Consider the following 7,986-nt stretch of genomic DNA (forward strand, 5'->3'; position numbering starts at 1 on the left):
TACAGAAAGGTTATTCATGGAACCTGTTTGCTGTGGAAATAGAATCATGGTTGAGCTGATGTTGGGAACTTAAGCCCTGCTGACTGAGTGAGTGAAGAAAATTTGCTAATATTAATTAATGACCTGCAGGCTTTTCCTTTACCCTGACTCATTCCTTACTGGTAGGATCAATCTTTTCAGTATTTGGGATCTGGTTCAATGAGCCAGAAAAGTAACTTTGTAGTTTCAGAATGTCATCCAACTGTATATTTACTTTATTGTAAATAATGGTGAACAGTGATCAATAAATAGTTTTATATTCCTTTTAAAAAAAGATTTATCTCTGAGTAAGACTGACCCTTCCCTAATTAGAGAGGTTGGATAAGCTGTGTTAGACTTTGGTTTCCCTAGAGACTTTGATTTCAGCAGTTCATGATACTATGAATTCTTACTGTGGGAAAATGATAGATGGACCACAACCCTTGGGCCAGTCTTTTTGCTTTTCTACCATCCCTGCCTTCTTCCTTTATCTTCCCTTTTCTTTCTTTATCTCTCTCTCCTATTTCCCATTTCTTCTTCTTCCTCTTCATCCTCTTCTTCTTCCCCGCTTCCCTCTTTCTCCTCCTTTCTTTCCTCTTTCTCCTCCTCTTTTCCCTCTTCCTCATCCTCTTTTTCCTCCTCCTCCTTCTCTTCTTCCTCATTTTGAGACAGGTCTTCATGTATCCCAGGGTGGCCTCAAACTTGCTATGTAGCATGGGAAAACTCTGTATTTCTGACATTCCAGAGTCCACTGAGTGCCAAGGTTTAGGTTCATGTGTGTACCATATACTGCTGGTTTATATAGCATGGGATCAAACCCAGGACTGTGTACATGTTAGACAAGCTGTTTACCAACCAAACTACACACGGCCTCCATTTTTCTTGTTTCTTTCTTGTCCCTTTTCTTCTTTCTCTTGCAGCAACACATGAGCTTCCACTAGCCATAACCAGCTTCTTGATTTTTTTTTTTCCTATTGTTTCAGAACTTGGATGTATACAGCGCCCCCTGTAGGACACACTGCTCATTGGACACTGCATTGTTACTGCATTGCTCAGAGCCTTCACTGAAAGTCTTCAAGTCCTTCCATGGGAAGCTGTACTTTGAAATTAAAAAAAAAAATTAGTAATCACAGAATCTCTGCATTTATAACCGGGGTGGGGGGGAGTATATTTTTGCCTTGGACAGAAAGCAAATCTCTTATTTGTTCCATTAAAACAAGAAGAAAACAATTTTCTTAGGACAGGAATTATTAATTTAAAGATACCAGCAAGTTTCTATGTGTGTTTCTTGTGGCACCATGTAGGTTCTCATTGGTACTCCTGGGAACTGCTAATCTGGAGACCCTATATAAGCAAAGGATGGTTTAATTAGTTAGTGACTTTCCAGCACCCCCTGGTGGAAGGCACTTGTATTGATCATGGAATTCTAGGACTTGATTGAACATTCCTGGCCAGAGACCACTTGTCTGGGACCGGTGGCTCCCAACCAGGTCTTACTCCCAACCACAACTTCTTAATTTTCTTCTATGCTTTCATGGCATTTTTTTGTTTATTTCTCTGTCTATCATGTGCACACACATCTTCATGAGGTGTATGTATATGTGTGACTGTGTACATGCGTGTAGAGGCCCGGGTTGACCCTGAGATGTCTTCTTTACTCTCCACCTTATTTTTGAGATAGGGTTTCTCACTCGATCTGGTGCTCATGTTAACTGCTTACGATAGCTAGCCAGCAAGCCCCAGAGATCCTCTTGTTTTTACCTTCCCAGCATTGGGATCATAGGCACACATTATCACACCTGGTTTTTACTTGGGTGCTGGGGATTTGAACTCATGTCTTCATGATTGTGTGGCAAATACTTTACCCACTTAGCCATTTCTCATGCCCAATTAGTTTCCACAAAGTCCCACTGAAGCTTCGTAGAACACAGAAGGCTGAACCTAGTGTTAGAGTTTAGGTCCCCGGTTCTTCCTGAGACTGAGTACACATGTGCACTTCTTCCAGCCCTTGTCCCCTTGTATGTCACCCGGCTTTTGAATGGGATGGTTGGTGATTCCTAAGGCTCCTTACAGCAGATGGTGTGGTGTTATAAAACTTGGCTTGGCTTGACATTGGAGGTGAGAAATTGAGATGAACTTGTTTGAACTTCAGCATTTGGTCTGTTAAACCCAGATGTACTTTGGGATGATATTCATTCCTGGGGGAAGATTAGGCGGGACTGTGCATGCAAAGTTCAGGTTCTGTGTCTGGCATGTGAACTCCCATTCCATGACAGTGAAGAGGCTGCTTTGGTGTCACTGGTTTGTGTGTGTGTGTGTGTGTGTGTGTGTGTGTGTTTGTGTGTTTGTGTATGTGTGTGTGTGTGTGTGTGTGTGTGTGTGATATGCTTTACAGAGAGCCTTCCCAATCTCTACCCCATAGCAGAAATCATAGTTTGAACATGACGCTAATACTTATTTTATGTTTGGAAAGAATTCACAGTGACTCATTCATCTTAGTTTTAAGTGGACATTAACTAATGTCCACTAAATTAATCCCAACTCAGTACCACAGGAGCTTTGGTCCATTTTGGGGAACATGGATGTCATCTAATTTTTTTTTTTTAATTGGAATGGGGACCAGAGTTGTTGGTGCAGAAAATGACATCTGTGAATTCATGCAGTTGGGAAGAAGGTAATGATGCTCTTTGACTTCAGAGCTGAAATTCTGTTGGCTGCCCCTGAGTAGAGGTAGGCCCTCCTGGTCTGTGCTCAACCCCCATCTCCTTCTTTGTTGCTCACATGCACAATACTTGCTATCTTCTTGCTCAAGTTTCTCATAGAGGTGAGCACAGTACACCTCCCTGACCACCTCAGGATAATGGATCCTTCCTTTGTGGAGAACAGCAGTGCCACTGTGGGTGGCAGCATCCTTGGGAAGGCAAATCTCAGAAGGAACTTCCTCAGGGGACTTTTCATGATGCTGGGGTTTCAAGAGGGCAGAGTGATACCCAAGGTTTCTTCCACCAAGTTTTGTCATGAGGACAGGTCCCCATGGGCCCCCCTCATTTCTTGTGGGTGAAGATGCTTTCTGCCCTTTGCTCTACAAGGCGCACAGCAAACATCCTTGGGTGATGGTTTCAGGCAGTCTAACTTCCAATTAGAAAGTATTTGGATTCCTGATGCTCAGCAATGCTCTCTAGCAACAAGAGGCACTTTGTGTGCAGTTGCTCCTTGGAGCTCTCCATGTGGTGCTGTGGACCCAGGGAGCTGGTGTCCAAGTGCTGATGACTTGGATCCTGCTGTTTCTATGTGTAATAAAGTCTTCCACGTCGGCTCAATGATCTCATGGCTAGGGAGTGTGTGAGCCTGCACTGGAAGCTGTTACCTTACCCATCCACGGTGCTGACAGTTCCCGAGACAATGACTTGAGAGTGACAGCACTCCAGGCTTTTAAATATAAACCAGCTCTACCACCCTCCTCCCCACACCCCTTCCTTAAATCAAGGGAAAGAAGGTGCAGAGGAAGTGATGAAATACAGGTGCAAAAGAGAGGCCTGCTTTCTGGGCAGGTGAGGAGAAGGGAGGTTTCAAGATTGGCTTGTGCATGCGTGAAGTTTGGATGGATGGGAAGCTGGGCAAAGGAGGTCCAGAGAGGAAAAAGAAGAAGGAAAGGCACAGAGTGTGAAGGGCAAGGGTAGAGTCAGGGGCAGTGGCTAGTCTGGGAACATAGAAATCAGGAATGCATGTCTAGCTGGTCTGGACAATTAGACATGGTCTGGCTCTCTTGAATCACCCTTTACCCTTCCTACCGTGCTCACTGACCTGGTCCCCTTGAGGTCACTGGAATGTTCAGTGTGAGGAGCTCTTGGGAAGGCTGGAAGAAGGTGATGTCAGGGTACTGATTGGTCAGATCTAGGCTGTCTGTCCTAGAATAGAAAGTCCTTGCTCCTTCCAGGGGCCTCTCCTCTGCTCTCCTGAATTGTAAGAAATTCTTTTTCTCCTTTCAGAACCATCAGCTCCACTTTAACTAGCCAGATATCCCTACTGTGCTGTATCCCTCCACCCCTCTACGCAGGGCTGTCCCTAGATAGTAGACACGTTTAATAGATAATTAAATTTTATTTAATTAGTTTTTGTGTGTGTGCATACCCACACATGCATGGTGCTAGAGCTATAGGCAGTAGTTGTGAGTTGCCCAACGAGGGGGCTGGAGTCCAGACTTCAGTCCTCTGATAGAGTAGCAGGTCCCTCTAAAGGGCCTTTTCTGTGATCCTGCCTAGAAGCCAGCTTCCTTGGGGGCGGTGACTGGCTCAGACCTGAGAGATACGAGGAGGAGGGCATGTTAGCCAGACCTTCAGGGACTGTCTCAAAGCCTGACGAATGTTTCCTACTGTTGCCTGTTAACCTTTATTCTGTCACTGAGACCATTAATACTGAGTGCCACTGTCACCTCTCCTGAGATACCTATGATCCCCTGACCTTTTCTTTCATACTTGTTATTGGCTGTTGCAAAATTCCCCCTTCTTTTTTTCTCCTCTGACTGCATGAATCCGTTTTTATATGACTCTTTCCTCTGGGCATAACATGATCATCCCATTGACCCCTGGGGGGGTAGGGATCACCTTGACTTCATAGTCATGGCAACCAAACAAAAAGAGTTGTTCAGTGATAGCTAGGTCTACAGCTGTGATGATGGGACTGTAGACACCCTCTCAAGAAAAAGGGAAGAGGAGAAGGTCACAGAATCCAAAGTTGGGATTCCATGCATGACACTCGGTCCTGCCTTGTGTCTACCAGCTGCAAAGCATCTTGGAAGGAAACGGAAGACTGACTGAAAGGGGGGTTCCATGTTGCGTCTTCCAAGAAGTCATCATCCATGAGAGGGTGATGCTTGCAGTCACTGACACCCTGTCTGAAGTGAAGAGATGTTTGTTCAAGTCTTTCCAGAAAAAGCAGATGCAACCGTGTCCGGCCAACTTCTGTATCTCTTCACTGTGGAGAACTTATAGGATAGCTTAATGCACATGGCTGCATATAGCTTATAAGTAGACAGTTGAACACTTGATTCTATTCCAGGGGATGTGGAGCAGTGAAGCCCTATGGATGGACACACAGAAGGGCTGAGAGCAATCATTGTCTCAGGAAACATCTAACTATCAAACTGAGGTGACACAGTTTAGACAATGACATCTCTGTCCTACAAGGTCACCTGTGCTGAGGCATTCCATGTTCATGGACCCTGAGTATCAAGGGAGGCTGGGAAAGAGAGAACTTCTCTACTTTCAGCAAGGGGGGATGGAGAAATGCTTTCTGGAGGATGTGTGGGTGGCGCAGTTAGATGGGTGAGGAGGAGGTGTTGATGACGGTGGAGGGACCAATGGACCAGAGCAAACGGAGAAGCCCCATAACATAAGATAAGGGTGTGTCAGAGAGGAGTGATGAGCCCCAGTGGTAGGAACAGGGACAGCCAGGAGCCAGCGAAACACTTTGCTGTTGTTATCGTTACTAGGACAACCATGGCCTTTGTGTGTTTTGTTTTGTTTCCTTGCGGGAATATGACATTTGAGTGTCCTGTTGTGGGTATTGTCAGCTGGAATCATGGGAGACACCAGGACCGGTCAACCTCAGAGCTCTGCTTCCTGTCTTTTCTTTCTGGTCTGGGAGAGTGAGATAGTGGGTTATTAATACTGCTCTCTGGAGGCCTGAGGTCGGGGCTTGGTGGAGGCTTGTTTTTGCAGCTTGAAATAGCCCACCGCTTGCCTGTCCAGTGGGCATGCTGCCAGTCCAGTGGGTGTGTATCCAGGCGAACAAAGCAAAGCTATTTTTACCCCGGAGAGCCCTAGAATGCGTCAGAGAGTCCCAGAGCCTGCCCTCCCCACACCACACCCAGGCTAGGGGCTAGTCCCAGCGGATATGGGTCTCCTGGAGGTGTCAGTGGGTGGAAAGGCCACATGTCCTCCACCTTTTTCCCCAGCTGGAGACTTGGAGAGTGTTTAAACTGCTCTAGCAAGAAGGAGGAAGGATTTAGTTTTATTCCCCAATATTTAAGGATAAAAGCTTAGCCGCTAGCAGTGGTTCCTGTTCAAAGGCATCAGTATCTGCATTGACTGACTGCTGTGTTCACTGTCTTTTGCACTGAAATGTCTCTATGAGGAACAACCCTACCTTCCATTGTAAAGCTGAGGCTCAGAGAGGTTAAGTGACTTACTCTTGTTTACCCGGCTAGGAAGTGGTTTGTCCTCTTACTGTAGAATCCGTGCCTTTCTTGCTACCTTCAGTGTTTGCCCTGAAGAAGAATAGAAGCAAGGAGTGGTCAGAAAGCCTCATAGCAATGGCCTTGGCCCTGGCGTCCGTGTGCTCCATTATGGCTAAGTCATTATGATGGCGTCTGGGTTACTGGCCACCTACGGTTGGCAGCTGGGAAGAGGCGTGTAGAGCCCCCATGGTATGTGCGTTTGTACCCACACTGGTAATACCAGTGTGCTTTAGGTTGGGGGGGGATCACTGAACCAACTTGTGGTGTCAGGAACCCACTGAGCAGAAGCATGGAGCCGGCCCTTGCCTGGTGGGACATACGAGGAAGACCATGGTCTTTGCAGTCGGCCTTTGTTCCCTCCTCTCTGTTTATCTAAGTCCTGCTGTGCTTCAGTGCTTGCTGTAGCCATAGCTCCTCCAGGCTATCTCCCCAACCTCTTCCCACCTAGAACACAAGTACATCCTTCCTATCTGGCCATGGTCAAACCTCTATCTATACAAGGGGCATGCAGGGCTAGATATGTTTTGTGTCTCCAAGAAGTCCCCCTCTGACTGGGCTGAGAGCTTTTTGAGGGTTGGTCCTAATCTGTGGTTTTCTATGCCACTGTGTGCGAGTCTCCTTCTTCCAAGTCTTCAGCGCCTTCTTTCTGCCCATAGGATTGATTACCTACCACTCCATTTGTCCACCCATTTATCTGTCTGTATTGCCATATAGCCTCTTGTTTATCCACTCACCTGTCCACTGTCTTTCCAGGTAGATCTGTTCTACCTTCTATTCACCCTTCCATTTGCCCGTCTACCTATATATACACCTCTGTCTGTCCAGCTGTCTGACTTTCCATAAGACCATTCATTCATCCTTCTATCCACCCACCTATTCAATGACATTGAGAGTAATATGAGGGGTACAGAGGACATTTAGACACTTTCTTGGAGTTTAGATTCAAAGCAAGAAAGGGATACTTTGTAAAAAGATGCCAAGATGAAGATGGCAAATTATGTGAATGAGGGGGTTGGTGTGGAGAGCTTTTGGGGTCACTTGGCAAGAATTTGACATTGGGACAGGACAAGGAAGTAGGGCAACTCCAGGCAATAACATGACTTTGGACCAGGACAGGGAAAGGAGAGGAATTTGATTTTAGGCTAGAACAAAGAAGTTGGCTTCAGGCAATAACATGACTTTGGGCTTAGAACAGGGAAGTAGGCTCTGGTAATCCTGGTCATCCTTACAAGCCCTCAGAAACAATGATCTTGGGACTTTGTTTATTGTCTTGCTTGTTCCTTGTCTATTTGTGTTTATGGTCTTGTTTGTTCTCTTAACCTAGAACTGATCTTATTACTTGCATTCAATTTAAAGGGTATAAACGCAGACTAGGAAAAAAGAGATTCACCTTTCAGTCTCAGAACTGGCTGGGGTCATGCTGCAGTATTGTTTAAGCATCTCTTTCTTTTTAATCTCTCATCCACCGCTGAAGAACCCTGTTACCTGACTGAGCTGGCTTGGTCAGGCCAGGAAGTTGGGTAGGCCAAGGGGACAAATACTCTAATCATGGTCCCACCATTGATCTATTGTAAGACCTGGGTACAGTCATTTTCCTCCTGTGCCTCAGAGGCCTGACTTTTGAACTGGGAATGGTTTAAATTCTCACCTCATGGCATAGTAAGAGTTGAATGAGATGCGTGTGAAGACTGTGATCTCTTTCCCTTCCTAATACATTTAGGAAAAGACCT

The sequence above is a fragment of the Micromys minutus genome (assembly GCF_963924665.1).
Source record: "Micromys minutus genome assembly, chromosome: 3".
Lineage (NCBI taxonomy): Eukaryota > Metazoa > Chordata > Mammalia > Rodentia > Muridae > Micromys > Micromys minutus.